General features: G+C 33.3%; 1 non-coding gene across 1 annotated transcript; it reads right to left on the reverse strand.

Annotated features, from left to right (window-relative positions):
• Positions 1–15,081: 15,081 nt before the first annotated feature.
• Positions 15,082–15,188, reverse strand: LOC121208768 (small nucleolar RNA R71). Its single transcript, XR_005903893.1, has one exon. It is a non-coding gene; the product is annotated as a small nucleolar RNA R71 (small nucleolar RNA).
• Between the last annotated feature and the right edge of the window lie 4,520 nt (positions 15,189–19,708).

The following is a 19,708-nucleotide window of genomic DNA, read 5'->3' on the forward strand; positions in this document are numbered from 1 at the left end:
TGACCAAAAGAATAGACTAGTCAATGCAAATATTAGTATTACTTTTTTTTTCCTTTTTGAAATTTATCTCCAACTTATAAATTTAGGGGGTCGGGAGATTTTTTTTTAGTTGATTTCGGCATTAAAATCTTTAATTGTAGTGTTTGAATATGGAAGTTTGCAAAAGTTTAGATTTAATAGTCAAATTTTTTAATTGTACAGTTTGGTGATGGAGGTTTATAAGAACTTGTTGAGCTAAAATCTCCAAAATAAAAAAACGTTAAAATGAACAACTTTTTTCTATAGCCGACTGGAAATAAAATATGTGGAATGACATATCTGATCATGCTTGCTAAAAAATTACTCTCTTTGTCACATACTCAAACCTAATAGGGTTCTAAGATATCAATAGCATTTATTCTCCCATTTTCATTTCACCTTTTAAAGTCCAAATTAAAGCTCAAAAAAAAAACACCTCCACCGTGAATCTACAAAAATCAATATTGTCGCGAGAAATTTTTAATCGAGCCCATTCATCCTTGAATATTTATGTACCCTTAATTTAGTTTTAATTTACTTGTGTAAAATAATTTCTTATGCAATTTTATATTAATTAAAATATACTACTTGACAAATTTATTTGGAGTGTGACATAATTATCACTAATTTGTATACTAATAACATGATATAATTATCACTAAGAATATAGTTTACAATTATATTGATCAATTTCCACAAGGCTAATATTTGCAAATAAGGACCTTAAGAACTTTGTTTATTTAAATTTTCAAATATATCCACTACTTAATTTTCATTACGGATGTTTTAATTTCTTGGTAATAGTGTTTCATTTCAATAATTTCACCTAATAAAAACTAAAGAATTATAAACAAATAAATACTTGAGAATGTGTCATGCCCTTATTTGTCATTTTACATATCAACTTTTATTAGCTATCAACTAAGTTTTACTAAACATTTTCAACTAAACAGTTAATAGAATTAATTGGTCAAACCATCCACTACAATCAATAATCAATTATCAACTATCAACCAATTGCCAAATAGGGTCTATATTGATATCATTATTGATAAAATTTATAATTTTTTTCCATTCATTTTTCCTCTCATGAATATAAACTTACTTTTTTTAAATATAATTAATATAAGCACACTTCCTATAACATAATTAATGTAAGAACGACTTATTAATATTTATTTACAAATCTTTCATATTTTTTTAATTTAATAATAACATGTCATCAGGGGTAAACTAGAGAAAGTTGACAGGGGCCCCGCCCCTTTAAAATGAAATTTTTTTCATTTAGACCTTTGAAAATTTTAAAATAATAAAAACAAAATTGCACATTGGCATCCTAAAAATGATAAAAATTTAATTTAATCTTTTAAAAATTATAAAGATAAAGGCTATTAAAATAGTAAAATTACATTTTTACTATTGTAAAAATTACAATTTAATTTTGCCCCCTAAAAAAATTTTCTAGCTTTGCCCCTACATGTCATATTATTAGTTACAGATGATGCATGAGACTTGTGTACCGACGATGCATCATATGTTATTCTAATAATAAATATAAATACACTTTCTCATAATTAATTAATTCCCAATAAAAAATATAATTTACTAAACTTCATTTTTTTTATTGACATTAGTGACAAAAATTGAACCTTAATCACTATAATTATGGATTTAAAAATTAAGTTATTTAGTATATTGATATATGTATATGATAACTATTCATATATATGATCGCAAGATAATTATTTATAGTATAACAAAATATTTGATTAAGTTTGATGTCACAAATCAAATGGCACAAACTCAGTTGGTAAATATACAAAAAAGTTAAGGCTATTATTTTTTGAATATAAAGATAATTATATCATTTAAATATTATATATATAAATTAAATTTATTCAGTACTCTTAGGCTAATTACTTGAAAAATCATTTTTTAATTAAAATTATTTGTTCATATTTATCAAAAACTAAAATATTAATTATTATTCATGTAACTTTTATTTATTAAAAATATATAATATATTATTTTTCACATATGTAACAAATTTTAAATGTTAATTATGTGCTTTGTACAAATTCTTTTGGAGATAGACCTGTTCAAGGGCTAAATTACTTACTCAAGGCTAAATGTATGTTTGAAATATGAGAGAGTTTAAACAAAAGTAAGAAGCCCAAAAATATAAGCTTAGGAAAAAAATTAAACCCATTTAAAATGAGTCAGGCTTGTGCACCAACATTAAAGGCTCGAGCTTGGCCTGATTTCTACTTTATAATATATACTTTATATATTATGTATTTTATATAAAATTAAATTAAATTAAATATATAATATTATAATGTAAATATTAAAATATATATTAAATTCTTTATGTTTAAAATTTAATAAAAGAAATTCACCAAAAAATAAGAAAAGAAAATATTTAATTAAAAAGAAAAAATTAATTAAAAATAATATTTTAGAAAGAATAAAAAATAATGGATAAACTTAAAATGGGCTTGAGTTAACCATTTTTAAATATGGACAAGCTTGAACACAACTTGAGATTAGGGTTTAACTTTAAAAAAAAAACATATATTAGAGTTCAATTAGTTCATATATAGATATGTATGCACATTATGACCGGTTTATATATAGATATGCATGCATGTCAAAACAACTCTAAATTTGAAAGTTAATAACTAAAACATTTAAAATTTTGTTTTAAAAACATTTATATCTTTTCTTTATACATACATACATATATTAAAATTGTAACACCCTATACCCGACTCGATCACCAAGTTTGGCTATCGAATGATACAAAGACCCGAATAACTTGATGATATTTCAGATTCAAATCTTATTACATTCTTTGTAACACCCCAAACCCGGCCTAGACGTTAAGACTGAATCTAGTGATGTCACATGGAATGGGGTTTGAAATCGAGATTGACAAGTTAAAACCGTTCCAGTTAATTATCTTTTATTTAATTCGAAAAAACGTGAACTAGCTGATTTGCCTTAAAACATGTCTTTTAAGCAGAAGCTTTTGAAACCAACTATTTTACGAAATCGAAAATCTTTGTTTTTAGAAAAAACTGTGTTTTGTTGAGTTGCAGTTTAAAAATCCATAAAAACATTATAAAATCCCAATTTAAACCAAACAGTCCAAAGTCCCAACATTACAATAATAAATACCCAAAGATAATATAAAATCAAAAGCTGTAATAAAGCAGTTCAGTAGTGGTGGTCACCGTCGAGCCCTCCGCTGCATCGATCTGCTTAAGTCTGGGGTTTACCTGTACAGATTAAACAGAAAAAGAGTTGAGTTTTCACAAACTCAGTGTGTAATCTCTACAGAAAACCTACATACAGATACACATTAGAAAATAATCAATTACAGTCTGGGGCCTGAGCCCATTAGAGATTCAGTTTGGTCCTTGGCCCATTCGAATACAGTCTCAGATATAATTTAGGGCCTTCGCCCATCTCAAATATAATATGCAATAGCAGAAAATCAAAATCCTACCCACCAGCCTCTACACACCATCTCCGTCCATCCCTACACACCATGTGGGGATTAAATCAACCCACCCATCCTTACACACATGTTGTACTGAAATGCGGCACATAATCAGAATTTTGCAGCAGAGCTGCCAGATAACAGGCTTAAAAGACTTTCAGACACTTCCTTCAAATAACAATAACCCACCCCGATGCAATGCAACATACAAAAGATGTCATGCTATTATGTAACTACAATACATATATTCAGATATCATAATTCATACTCGGTACAGAAATCAGACAGACAGATCACTCATATAGGGGTCTAAGTAGGGCTTACTGACCCTTCAGTAGGTCCACAGTCAACTTGGGCGACCCGTGCAACCTTGACAACTTTTCAAAAAAATGGGCTCACACGCCCGTGTAGCCCACACGGCCTAAATTGGCCTTGGCCATGCGATTCATTTTTAATGTAACCTATGCTAGCTAAATATTTATATATGTTTTCACTATTTACTTATATATTCATTCAAAGCTGTCTACTTGAGTAATTGTCACTAAATTATTTATATCTTGAGGTATAGAATTCCAAATTAAGGTCTTCTTGATGTTTTCGAAACTAGACTCAAATACCATTCTACCATAAAATTTTAAGAATTTATAGTTTATCAAATAAGTACAGTAAAATCTTCAAATTTATCTCTATTCTGCTATTTGACAGCTTCAACCTCTCCTTACTAAAAATTATTTATATCTTAGTACGAAATTTAGATGATGTTTCTATTTGTTTCTATAGAAAATAGACTCATTAAGGATTTAAAAATATAAATTTAAGCCCCTAATTATTTTTTTACAATTTTTTATTATTTTCCAAAGTCAGAATAGGGGAACCCAAAATCATCCTGACCTTGTCTCACAAAATTTATTATATCTCATAATTTACAATTCCATTACTTACACTGTTTCTTCCATGAAATACTAGACTCAATAAAATTTAATTTCATATTTTATTCAACCTCTAACTCAATTTTCACTATTTTTTATGATTTTTCAAAATTAGACTACTGCTGCTGTCCAAAACTATTTTAGTGCAAAATGTTGATTTCCAAGTTTATAACACCCTTATTTCCTTTCTCTACAAATTTTCGCATCATTTTCTCCTATTTCTATTATTTCTTGACAGCAACCAATTTCAGCTTTTCACCGAATCCTGTTTTCTGTGTTTCGGGTACACACTTGGTATCAATTCACTGTGCAAAGTAACCCGAGCCTTAAAAAACCTATATTTGACCAATATATTCCTTAATTAATCACTTGATTCGTCAATCAAACCAAATATCCCCAACATAAAACTCGAGAAAATAAACCAACAACAATTCGAAAACTTACCGCGAGGAATCCGATAACCAGTCGTCTCCACACACTGGAATATCCGCTTAAAATCTTTGAATAGCACCCAAACTAGAGTAACACAAACCCTTTGTTAATTGCCTAATCGAAATACGATAACTAAGGGGGAAATTCGACTTACCAAAACAGATAAAGTGAAAAGTTGCACCCAAAGAGATGACTTGCACAAAATAAAGAAACGAAAAGAGAAGGGAAAAGAGAAGAGAATTTCGGCTATAGAGCAAGAGATGAATCGATCAAGAAAATGAAAAGAGAGGGGAAAGAGAAGAAGCAAGATTTGGCCAAACGGGAACAAAAACCAAAAGTGAACAAGAAGGGAGAAGAAACGATAGAGAAACAAAATACTAATGTCAGAAAATTTTTTAGGAAAAAAGAAAATAGAAAACTGATAAGAAGAAAATCTTATTTTGATAACTTCTCCCCAATTATCTCCTAAAAGCACTCCCTATTAACCCACTAAAACACAACTACTCAGCAATCCAGTTTAATTTGAACTCCACCACGCCACATGCCTCAAACAAAAATTAATTCCCTACTTACGCAAGGACTCAAACACAGGACCTCCTACACACTAACACTCTGCTTAACCACCAGACTAGCAAGCCCATTCTAATATCTTTTTACCAACAATCAAATAAAAGTCTACTGAATAAGACTAAGGCCTAATTCATTCAAAATACCAAAATTTTCCCAAGCGAAAGCTTGAACTTGGGACCTCCCAAACACTTCCAAAACACATAACCACTAAAGCTGACAGATATTTGTGTCATATTTTCACAATAACGAAATTAGAAATTTTAGGGCGTTACATTCTTAAACGTCCAAGTTACACATTAAACTGTATTAAGAAACATATCTTCTAAAAGTTACTGCTTTACATTCTTGACAATATTTACAATTCTAAATTTGAACTTTAAAATTTTCTCTTCGATTCAATCCTTAAGCCGTAGCCTCTAAGAGAGCCCCTTTATACACAAAAACGACATTCACACCCATCTCACAACTGGTGGTGTCTAGCTTAGTCCCTCCGCTCAACTTTTGAGTCAAACTTATATCCTGCAAATAAGCAGTAAATTCGTAAGTTCAAAAGAACTTAGTGATATTCTGTGAGGCCAATGTAATAGAAATAATTCTGGTACTCAAGAACTAAAATTTAAAGATAGAGATTCAATTCCCTATTAATTCTTGGCCTTCTGTATATTTCAGCGACGTGGTCGATGCCTTCCCTTTTACCTGCAGTTTATCATTGGCAGACTTATTCTCTATTTGAGACATAAGCACATTCTTTACGGAGATGGTTCCTTATGCTACGGTCTTGATTTCGCCTCATCCTAGTTTCCTTTACCCTTTAACAAGCATAACTTTCCCAATTATCCACACACTTGGATGTAAAGTTCATTGTCTACCACTGACTGTGTAATAACCCATTTTCAGTGGTGTCGAAAATAGTGGTTTCGGGACTACAATTTTGATGTAAGTCTGTAAATATTAATTATTTAATATTTTCTAGGTCCGGTAATATTGATGTTTGAATAGTTAATTAAGGAAAAAAGACTAAATAATAAAAACTACAAAAGTTAATCGTTATTGCATTTTAATTGGTTAAAGGCTTATTATGTAATCATTTATGAATCTAGGATGCAATTAGACCATATTTTAATTTGGGTGGACGGTTAAAGCATGAATATGGTTTTAATTTTGTTAAAAATTATAAATAAAATAATGAAAATAATAGAAATTAAAAGTACACTGAGGTGGAAAGAAAGGGAAGGTTATCATCTTTATCTTTCCACTATTCGATAGCCATAGGAGGGGAGTTAGGAAACTTCGAACTTCTCCAAGCAATTAGTCTATGCTTGTGAGTGAACCTAAAGCTTGTTTTTGTAATTTTTATGTTTTGGATATCATTGTAGCTTAACTTAGCTAACAGAGGGACTATTTTGTAATACTGTCAAAGTTTTGAAAAATTACCATTATTGTTCTTAAAGATTTTTGAATGTTAATGCTTGAGTTTGAAGCTTGGTCTTGAAATAAGACTAATTTGTAAAGTGAATTTAGGTAGTTTTAAGTTTAGGGACTAAAATAATAAAATATTGAATTTAGCATGAAATTCTTGTAAAATTTCATTAATTGTGAGCTATAAAGGAGTAAAAGTGAATTCGACCTAAAGGTTTTAGGCTTAATTGTGAAAAATAGGTAAGTTTCAGTTTTAGGGACTAAATTGAATAAAAGGTAAAAGTTTAGGAAAATATTATAAAATATTAGCAAACGGTCATATGCATATATTTAGGCAATATAATGTATTTGGAATTATTAATTGAGTTAAATTATTATTATTAAGTTCAGTCTCTCACTCTATTCTGAATTTGCACATTCGAATTGAAGAAAATTTACGATTTATCAAAATTTATACATTGACCAGAACATCTTTCATATTCTTCCAAAATTTTCTCAATGCTATGGGTCCTCCTCCTGTGGCTTCCCGAAATAACATACAATTATTAGCAAAATGTAACACCCCTAACCCGTATCCATCGCCGGAATAGGGTTACGAGACATTACCGAATAATACACTTTATTCACGTACATTTATACATTCATAATAAAAAAATCCATACAAATCATGCACAATGTCCCTTATAAGGCTTTACGAGACCTTAAAACATGCTTAGAAGTGGTTCGGGACTAAACCGGTAACATTTACAAACTTTAGGAAACTTAAAAATTTTTCCAACATTTAAGGGTCACACACCCGTGTGAACAGGCCGTGTGCCTCACACGGCCACCAGACACGCCCGTAGCGCAGGTAATGTGAAAACAGGGAATACATACTGACTCATACCATACGGCCGGAGACACGCTCGTGTGCCATGGTCGTAGGAAAACTAAGGAGGTTACTGACTTGGATCACACGGCCGGCCACACGCCCATGTGTCTCACACGGCCAGTAGACACGCCTGTGTGTCTAGACCGTGTCAAAACTGTAGGATATACTCCCTTAATTCGAAAGGGTACCCCAGGTGTAACACCCCTAACCCACTTCCGTCGCCAGAATAGGGTTATAGGGTATTGCCGATTAAAATATAACTCAGATCAAATTCGATTATATAATATCTAATATAAATTAGTAAAACATAATTATCATCCTTCGATTCAATATTTTAAACAATCCCAGAGTTTTATATATAACAAAGCCAATAAGAACACATGAATATTAAACATTAACTTCTATTCAAGAACATATATTGATTTACCAACTTATCAAATATGTACATCCTAACTTTTATAACTTTTAAATAATGCTTATGAAAAATATATCTTTAAATCATGTAAATGTCATGCGCATGTCCTATGCAACCAAATTCACATCATTTCACTTCATAAAATAAAATATTGCATGGTAACATTTTGTTCGCTAATTACAACGTTCACAAATTGTGATTACATATTTGAAATACAACCTCCGGCTCAAACATTTGTACTTCTCAAATAAACCAACCAAAATGTCACATTAATGCACCATTTAAGTCCAGTATATAATCATATCCATCTTTCCTTAATTCGGTCAACACAATTACCCCTTACCGAAATACAAATTTAAAAACAACTTAATATTTATATATGCTTCATATAATCACGTATATGCATATTTCAAACCATATTATTTACTTAAAATATATTAACAGGGACAAGTACTATATCACAGACAAGTCAATTTATTATATACACAAATAGATACATAAACATTTACCAATTATCAAGTTGGTTATACTATCTCATTCATTCCTGTCTTATATCCGATCATGCATATACATTATCCATTATGATCACCCTATAAACATATAACATAACTCCCAAAATAATTTAAGTATCAAGGCTGAATACATACCAACCTAAACACTATTTTTTTTAGTCCAACTCACAAGCCAAATTATATGTCAATAATATAAGCCGTTAGTAAACATACCAAACAGCCAAGCATAGTGTAATATACATGTAACAAATCAATCCCAACCACACTAGAACATATCCAAATATTCTTTAGCACCAATCCATACAATAACACTTTGACAAAATATAACAACCATTTCCATATATATATTTATACTTATGCAAAACTATAACCGAATCAACCACATATATAACCCCAATCATCACCATTTCAACGCACATAACACACATAAACTTAACTAAAGTTTCATTCTCTCACAACATATTAACCCTAATGAGCTCATTCCATAATCATATATAACCGGTTTCAAGTAGGGAAATAGCCACAACCAAAACATAACCCGATCAAATTTAAGAATTTAGCCATTTTCGCATGGCTTATATACATAACCAACTTTCAGCATTCTCGAAATATAAACCAGCCTATACATGCCATAATACGAGTTTGATTATTTAAATACTGAAGCTGTAGATAGTGTGATAGACTTTGCTGACGATCCCCGAACTTGTAGCTTGACTTCAAAATCTATAAAACAAAGTGAGCATAACACAGAGAGTAAGCTACCAAAGCTTAGTAAGTCATAAGCAAATAAACAACTCAATGACTTATTCAACTTAACTAGATTAAACTAGATTATTATATCAATTCACATTTAAATCCAAGCACTTATGTATTCATGTTACATACATATAATCATATACATTTGTATACAATTATATTATCACTTTAACCGAATGCTTATATAGACAAAATTAACAAATCATTATTTAACCTTCAATGCCGAATATTCATTAAGTACCTAGTTCACATTCTCAATATATATAAACTCATAGATCATAATATAGTCTCATGTACATATATTAGTCATTTGGCCGAATACACATAAACAAACATACATAAAATTAAGACCCATTCAATAATGTGCAATAGGCTGAATACACTTAACTTATTTTTAGTAAATATCGAACTAACTCACACCTGGCCATTTAGCTCGGTTTACATACTCGAACTCTACTTATCTTTGCTCGATAAACCATTTGGAATTGGATAGGACACTCTGGTAATCACATAAATTGTACAATGCCAATTTCCCAGACGTGGTCTTGTATGTAGCCACAAATTGATGCCACTGTCCCAGACAGGGTCTTACTCGTAAACACATATCGAAGTCACATATCGATGCCATGGTCTTACTCGTACACACATATCGGAATCCTATGCCATGACATACATATCCTAACTATTCCTAAGGTTCATATGGGACTTTCGGACATCGTAACTCAATCGAAATCAATTCTGAAATGTGACAGTCAAGCTTAAGTATATTCGGCTATAGCTTCGATATATTCTTACATTACATATCAGCATATAATATTTACATTTAACTACAATTTAACATGTCTATTTGCTTATAAACTTACCTCGGATGTCGTAAAATGGGACGGGGCTGCTAGTCTACAACTTTCGTTTTCCCCCGGTCTAAATCCGATTTCTTTGGTTCTTAATCTAAACATATTCAAATTAAGCTCATTCAAAATATTTTCATTCAATTTAGTCCAAAAACACATAAATGGGGAAATTACCATTTTACCCTTGACATTTACAATTTTTACAATTTAGTCCCTATTGCACATAACACAAAATACACAAAATTTCCCTATACTTATGTTGGGCCGAATTTTACCCACTCTCAAACAAGTCCATATATTTAATTTATTTCACATTTTAGTCCCTCAAATTATTATTTTTGCAATGAAGTCCTAATTACTCAAAATCATCAAAAGTTCCAATACAAAACATGTTAATCTAAAACATATCTTTCATTTTTCAACATCAAACAACAAAAATCACAGAATTTCAACAATGGCACAACTCAAAATATTCATCAAAATCAAAAATTAAAACTTGGGTATTGTAGTACTCAAAGCAACGATCTCAAAAACGTAGAAATTATCGAAAACCGGGCTGAATACTTACCTTGATTGAACTTAAAACCACTCGAACCCTGGCTTGGTATTTTTTTCTTTTTCTTTCTTTTAACTTTCGAAAATGGAAGATGATGATATAATAAAATGAATTTGATACTTTAATATTAACTTATTATATGTTATTAGATAAATTACTTATATGACCTTTATGAAATAATAATAGAATTTTATAACCTATGCCTATTACCATCCAAACATCTAACTAAAAGTATAATTACAACATAAATACCTTAACTTAAAAATCCATTAATAATTTGGCCCTTATATAAGTTACCATCAAATTTTCATTTTACGCGATTAAGTCCTTTTATTTAATCGGACACCTAAACAACAAAATTAAATCACAAAAATTTCACAGATATAAATTCACACAAAATAAACACGAAAAATAATTTAAAAATATTTATCTGACTTGGATTCGTGGTCTTGAAACTACCATTCCGATTAGGGTCTAAATCGAGCTGTTACACTAGGGGACACACGGCCGTGTAACATGACCATGTGTCACACACGGTTGAGACACAAACCTACTATAAAAACAATGGTCTCGCTTTCAACAGTTACAATCGTGTCGTCATCAGATAGAGCCAAATGAGTATTCATTGGAAATAGAGCAAACAAAGATTTTCGGCTTAATGCATCAGCAATAACATTTGCTTTTCCCGGATGGTAGTTAATCACTAGCTCGTAATCTTTTAGAAATTCTAGCCATCTCTGCTGCCGCAAATTCAAATCTTTTTGATTCATTAGATATTTCAAACTCTTATGATCTGAATAAACATGACATTTCTCACCAAACAGATAATGGCGCCAAATCTTCAACGCAAACACAATGGCTGCTAACTCTAAATCGTACGTCGGGTAATTCTTTTCATGCGGTTTCAACTGTCGTGAAGCATAAGCTATTACTTTGCCTTCTTGCATCAAAACGCAGCCCAAACCATTTAATGATGCATCACTATAGATCACAAATTCTTTACCCGATTCTGGCTCTACTAACACTGAAGCTTCAGTTAAAAGAACTTTTAGCTGATCGATCTGACATTTTCGGACCATTCGAACTTTACATCTTTCTGAAGCAATCTCATCAACGGACTCGCAATCATCCAAAAGCCTTTTACAAACTGTCGGTAATAGCCAGCTAGTCCCAGAAAACTACGAACTTCAGATACATTTCTTGGAGGCTTCCAATTCATTATTACAGAAATTTTGCTCGGATCGACTCGGATACCTGGTGTTGAAACAATATGCCCCAGAAAACCAACCTCACATAGCAAGAATTCACATTTACTTAACTTTGCATATAATTGCTTATCACGCAGAATCTGTAATACAATTCTCAAATGCTTGACATGCTCAGTTTCATCTCGTGAATATATCAATATTTCGTCAATGAATACAACAACAAATCGATCTAAGTACGGTCTGAAAATCCAGTTCATTAAGTCCATAAAGACAGTAGGTGCATTCGTTAGTCCAAAAGGCATAACCAAAAATTCATAGTGACCATACCTCGTCCTAAATGCAGTCTTTGGCACATTAGAATCTCTAATTCGCAACTGGTAATAGCCCGATCTCAAATCTATCTTCGAAAACACTGTAGCCCATTTCAATTGATCAAACAAATCATCAATTCACGGTAGAGGATATTTGTTCTTGATCATCACTTTATTAAGTTGTCGATAGTCTATACACATTCTCATCGTGCCATCTTTCTTTTTCACAAACAACACAGGAACACCCCAGGGCGAGAAACTCGGTCGTGCAAATCCTCTATTGGTTAATTCTTGCAACTGAGCTTTTAATTCTTTTAACTCTGTCAGTGCCATTCTGTATGGAACTATCGATATCGGCGTTGTACCCGACATTAACTCAATGCCAAACTCAACCTCTCGTATCGGTGGTAAACCTAGTAACTCTTCGGGAACGACATCTGGATACTCACATACAATTGGTATTGATTCAATCTTCTTTTCAGTCACTTTCGTATCAAACATATAAGCCAAGTAAGCTTCACAACCTATTTTCTACATATTTCTGAGCTAACATCGATGAAATCACTGCTGGCAAACTATTTAGATCATCAGACTCAATTCGAATAATCTCATTATTCTGACATCTCAAACCAATTGTCTTTCGTTTGCAATTCACAACAGCATTGATAAACCGTAATTTATACATATTTTTATCCCATGCTTATGGATGATTTCTCCTTAGATTTGGTGAATTCGTAATCCTTTAATTTCATGTTCTATACTTAGGTGAGCATAGGAGAATAAAAAGAGCGAGAAACGGGCCAAAAACAGAGAAAATAGACCAACATGAGAAATCAACAGGGCCTGGACTTTCTCACACGGGTAGTCCATACGACCGTGTCCATTTGGAAGAATCGAAGCATGACTTACACAGGTAGACCACATGCCAGTGCCTATTTAACAGCCTTGACCACGGTCTGAAGTAATTGCACACGGGCGTGTCCCTGTCGAGCCCAAGTATAGTCCTATTCGGAAAAGACCATTTTTGAGGGCTCTTAGGCATTCTAAAACCTATTTAAACACCAGATGAGGTACTAGAAAAGGGACACGGAGTAGAAGGCAAGGAATTACTCAAGGAAAGCCGATTGATCCATCTCAGAAGCCGGATTCATCGTCAGGACTGAAGATCTCCCTTCAATTTCCTTCAGGATTTTTGGGTTTTCTTTATATTTTGTTATCTTTATTCTTTTAAGATATTTTCTTTCATAATTATGAACTAAACCCCTAAATACCTAAGGGGAATGAAACCTAAGACGGATTTTGTTATTATTATCTGAATTGTATGATAAATATTTGACTTGTTCTTAATTATGTGTTTTTAATTCTTGTTTTAATATTCTAGGATATTGATTCAAGTTAATGAGCTTATTCAGAGGAGAAAAAGTCCCTATCTAAGAGTAATTTTGTCGTAATTCAGCAGAGTTAATTGCACGCCTAGAGATAGGGCGACAAGATTTTGCCGGATGAGGGTGAAACCTAATATGGGAGTCTATAGGTCGAGTTAATGCAACACTAGGGTGTTAATTAGAAAGAGATTTCAATTAATTAACCTAGGGTTAGACGCCATCAGTCTCGAGAGAGATAATAATGTAACTTAGGGATTTCTACGGATCATGTCAAATGAATAAATCGTCTAATTCAGAGTTAAATAACAAGTGAAGTCTAGGTGGATTTTTCCTTAGGTATTGTCTTAATCAATCGAGTTGTCCCAAAAGCTTTTCCCCAATTTTCTCTCTGTGCATCCTTAGTTTAATTAATTAGTTTAGATAAACAAATACCTTAATTTTTAGGCTAGATAATAAAAAGAAAGTAATCACTAGTACTCTTGGTTCCTTTGGGTTTGACAATCCGGTCTTGCTAAAGCTATACTACTGTTCGATAGGTACACTTGCCTTCATCGTGATAATAGTTAGTTTTAAGAACGATTAATTATATATTTTTAAAACCTATCATGAATTCACGTATCAAGTTTTTGGCGCCGTTGCCGGGGAACTAAGATATTAGGAACATTCAATTTTTATTACTTTAGCCATATTTACTTTTAGTGCAATCTACTTTTAGTTTAATTTGACTTTTATAACTTTTATTTTATTTTCTTCTGATAGGTTTTTCTAGTTTATGACCAGAAGAAACCTGTCAGGACTATTACTTTTCGATAGTGAGATCGATCACATAGTTCGTAGAAACTGAAGAGAAATAAGGAAAATCTTAAGATACACAAGGAAGAGCAAGAGGACGACACTCACACCACAACTGAGGAGATGGCTGAAAACCAGGAAAATTCACTACCTTCTGCAATTGCTGCTAAGCAGAATTCTACTCCGCGTACTATGTATGATTATGCTAAACCTTCTTTAATAGGAACTGAATCAAGCATAGTTAGGGCTGCTGTTGCTACAAATAATTTTGAATTGAAACCTAACACAATTCAAGTGATACAACAATTTGTTCAGTTTGATGGTTTGCAGGACGAGGATCCCAACGCTTACTTGGTGAATTTTTTGGAGTTTTACGATACATTTAAAATCAATGGCATTTCTGATGATGCCATTCGTCTTCGGTTATTTCCCTTTTCATTAAGGAACAAAGCTAAACAGTGGTTAAACTCGTTACCCCGAGGTCAATCACTACATGGGAAAAAATGACTGAAAAGTTTTTATTTAAATATTTTTCGCCTACTAAAACTGCTAAATTATGTAATGATATCTCTTCTTTTGTGCAAATGGATTTAGAAACACTCTACAATGCATCAGAGAGATACAAGGACCTTTTGAGAAGATGCCCTCACCATGGGTTACCACTCTGGTTACAAGTTCAAATGTTTCACAATAGCTTGAATTCTTCGACTAGACAGATGATTGACGCAGCTGCTGGTGGAACTATCAATAATAAGACACTTGAGGATGCTTATGAATTTATAGAAGATATGTCACTGAATAATTATCAGTGGCAAGTCATGAGGACAAAGCCAACGAAAACAGCCGATGTTTTTAACGTTGATTCAGTCACCATGCTCTCTAATCAGGTAGAACTTTTGAATAGAAAAATTGACAGTTTTCTTGGTTCGTCACACCCAGTAATGCAGTGCGAAGCAAGTGGAGGTGGATCAAGCAATTTAGAATACCTACACTATGGCCAAACATGGAGAACGGGTAGTTAAATTACATGGGTAATAATCCTCGATCTCAGAATAATCCTTATAGTAACACTTACAATGCAGGTTGGAGGAACCACCCAAATTTCTCATGGGGAGGCCAAGGGAATCAGAGACCACCACCTCCAGGCTTCCAACAACCACCCTACCAACAAGAGAAAAAGCCGAACCTTGAGGAGATGCTAACAAAATTCATCTCGGTGTCAGAAACTCATTTCAGAATATCGAGACAACACTTAAGAATCAACAAGCATCGATCCAAAGGCTCGAAACTCAGATAGGACAGCTCGCCAAATTAATATCTGAACGACCACAAGGTAGCCTGCCGAGTAACACTGAATCTAACCCGAGGGAACAACTCAACGCAATTACCATCCAAGACAAGGAAGGGTTAGTGGAACCTGAACCAGAACCAGGGCAAGGAATCGTGGTAAGTAAAAGCAAAGGTGAGGTAGACCACAGTGACAAACACTGGTAAGTAAAGAGTACAAACCTTGTGTGCCATACCCCAATACGACAAGGAAAGACCGTACAAAAGAACAATTCGGTAAATTTCTTAAATTATTAAAGAAATTACATATTAACTTACCGTTTATTGAAGCTCTTTCGTAGATGCCAAACGCAGTCAAATTCTTAAAAAAGCTTTTAACAAATAAGTGAAAGTTAGATGAGGTGTCGCATGTGGAGCTAAATGCGGTTTGCTCAGCCATACTATAGAATAAGCTGGCTAACAAATTAAAAGATTCAGGAAGTTTTACGATTCCTTGTTTAATTGATAGCTTAGATGTTAATAATGTTTTGGCCGATTTAAAGTATCAATGTCATGCCTTACAAAATGTTTAAGCAACTAGGTCTTGGGTAACCCAAACAAACTAGGATGAGTATTCAATTAGTCGATAAAACAATTAGATTTCCTACGGGTATTATTGAAGATGTACTCGTTAAAATTGACAAATTTATATTCCCAGTTGGTTTCGTTGTTCTAGACATAGTGCAGGATAGTAACGTGCCTTTAATTTTAGAGAGGCCCTTTTTAGCAACTGCTAGAACGATAATTGATGTTGGTACAGGTGAACTTACACTTCGTGTGGGTGATGAAACAATCACTCTTCAAGCTTGTAATTCGAGTAACACCTCAAAAATCGAGGGTGATTGCATAAATCATACTACTAGTACTGATCATATGGTGAAACCCTCTGTGTAGAAAATAGGTTCAAAGAATGCACATGAGCCGTGTTCAAACAACAACAAAGGACCTATCTATGAAGAACGAAGGCTACAAGTTGAGGAACTAGATGAATGATGGACACATAAACCAAAACCATTCATTGACGAGCTCAATATTCTGCTAAATCAACTTAAGGTTGGAGACAAAGTACTACTGGATGCAGCAGATCCTCGTATTGCCACATCTAAATCTAATGGAAAAATTCCTCTCATGGTACTCAATATTTTTCCATACGGTACAGTCGAGGTAATTCATCTAAATTCAACACTTTCAAGGTAAATAATACTCATCTAAAACTTATCTTGATAAAATTAATAGTAGGGATGATGAGTGTAAACTCCTTGAACCACCATGACTATGCGAGATCAAAGTAAGTCGAGCTTAGACTATAAATAAGTGCTTCTCGGGAGGCAACCCGAGCACTAACGGTGTTCACTTCTTTAAATTTTAGTTTCTAACATTTAATTCACTAACTGAGTCCTTGAAACACAGGGTTTCTAATCCACACAGCCCGGCACACGGGCGTGCCTTAGGCCGTGCTCACACCATGGATGAAGACACGACCGTGCGATACGACCGTGTGAAAACAGGGAAAAAATTTTCCCAACACGAGATGCGATAAGTTGCCATGGCTGTGCGACGTGGCCGTGGGTGAGCCTGTCAAAACAACATTAGCGTGAGACACGCTTGTGTCTCAAAACCGTGGTTGAAACTGAGAATTTAGCACGGGCTTGCGACACCCCCGTGCCCACCACCCGTGTTCAAGACTGATAAAACAACACAGGCGTGGGAGAAGCGAATGAAGTAGAACACAGCCGTGCGACACGACCATGTGCATCGACAAGCCCAAAGGACACGGGCGTGGGACGAATTTCAGATGCGCCTAAATTTGAAAATCACGATATACACAGGCTGAAATAAGGGCACACGGGCGTGCCCCACGAGCGTGTACTCCAAAATTTATATAAACCCTACACTATTCATCATCCCCTTTCCCAAAATCCCTAACCCTACCCGCTGCAACTCTTGCCCACGCCCTCCTTACCACGCCCGTGCGTCGACCCATGCTCTTATATTTCCTAAAGAGTTCTTGATGTTATCACAGTTATAAAGAGCTCTAAAGCTCATCATTACCTAGGAACTCGAACCTCCACTGGCAAAGGTTCTTCACGATTGCCATGTCCTGTTCGACCACGACTATAGCTACTACCAGATATAATATTCTTTTGGTGTAGGACTTATGGCCTAATGAACCTCTACCACTACCGGAGTATCCTCTTCCATTCTTATCAGGGCCTTGGCCGATTATTCTCCATAACTCCAATTCAAAGAATCCATTCATCATTCAGAAAGTTGCACTTCTCTCCCTATCTTATGATCTTATATCTATACCGTCGTAAATCTAACTTTGTACATTGAAGGCAATGTACATCTTAAGTGTGGGGGTCTTTTATATCATTATCAAAAAAATCCCTGAATTTTATCTTATTCTTATTTGATCTTCTCATATCATTATTAGAATGAATCTTGATTGATTTATGATTTTCTATTAATATGTCTTGAATTAAAACATAGGCATTTATGCATTGACTATTCAAACTTTAAGGAATTAGAGAATCAAGCATGATAAAGTTGATTTTTGAGAATTAAAAATTTTTAGGTTGTTTCCCCAAGTTTAGGTATTATCTTGAGTTAAAATTCACAGGTTTAAACATCAAAAAGCCATAATTTTTGTGAGATCTTGAACCTGTAGAGCATCTATTATTTCTTTCATGCTCACTTTTATTGTTGCTTTGAGTGCGTCAATATTGAATTGTCATTCTAGAACTTGCTTGATTATGCATGTCAAAGCCACACTATTTGATTTGATATGTCGAGATGATAAAGGCACTTAGGTTTAACCCACTCACTCCATAAAAACCTACCTTCACAATTAACCCTTAGTGAACCCCCTTAAGCCTAACAACCCAATCATTGATTTTCCCTCAATATTAACCCTTAACCTATTATTGTTGAAATCCCCTAAATTAATTTGATCCCTATTTTTGTCGAGATTTAATTTAAATAAATTGCTTAGCTATGTTTTATTTTTATAGATGGCCTATTTTATTTGACTTGCTCTTAATTAAAAAAAAAACAATACATACATATATATTAGTAGTTATTCATCATTTTTTGAGCTTAAGCGTTAATTGAAGCTCACTTGTATTCAATTAATGATCAGTTATTTTTCTAGTTAGGTAATTTTTCAATTCAATCTCGATTCTAACATTTTCTTTCAGCTTGTGACCACACCCCCTAACCAAAGCCACGTTACAACCTTCTAAAGACCTTTTGATTGATATATCATCTCAATATATAGTGGTGGAGATTTGATTTTCATGCAAGCCTATGTAATAACGTTTCATGTTGACTAATGAGTGCTTCATTTATTGTCCTTAAACACCTTGGGTGATATGAGTGAATATTTAGTGAGGATGTTAAACTTTGTGATATTTTGAATCAAAGGTAATCACTTAAATGTGGGGAGACACCTATGCATTCGTGATAAAATGCTCAACTTGGAATATTTGAAACTTTGATGTTCTTCTAGTTGAATTCTCAATGTATGGCTACTTATGGTCTATTTTGAGATATTATCGATATGAATTATAAGTTGAGAAGAGTTTATTTTGATTGTGAGTTGAGGATTTTGCTTGAGGACAAGAAAACGTTTAAGTGTTGGGGTATTTGATAAACCGTAATTTATACATATTTTTATCCCATGCTTAGCACATTTATGGATGATTTCTCTTTAGATTTGGTGAATTCGATGCACCTAATCCTTTAATTTCATGTTTTATACTTAGGTGGGCATAGGAGAATAAAAAAGCGAGAAACGGGCCGAAAACAAAGAAAATGGACCAACATAAGAAATCAACACGGCCTGGACTT

This window comes from Gossypium hirsutum, chromosome A10, assembly GCF_007990345.1.
Source record: "Gossypium hirsutum isolate 1008001.06 chromosome A10, Gossypium_hirsutum_v2.1, whole genome shotgun sequence".
NCBI lineage: Eukaryota > Viridiplantae > Streptophyta > Magnoliopsida > Malvales > Malvaceae > Gossypium > Gossypium hirsutum.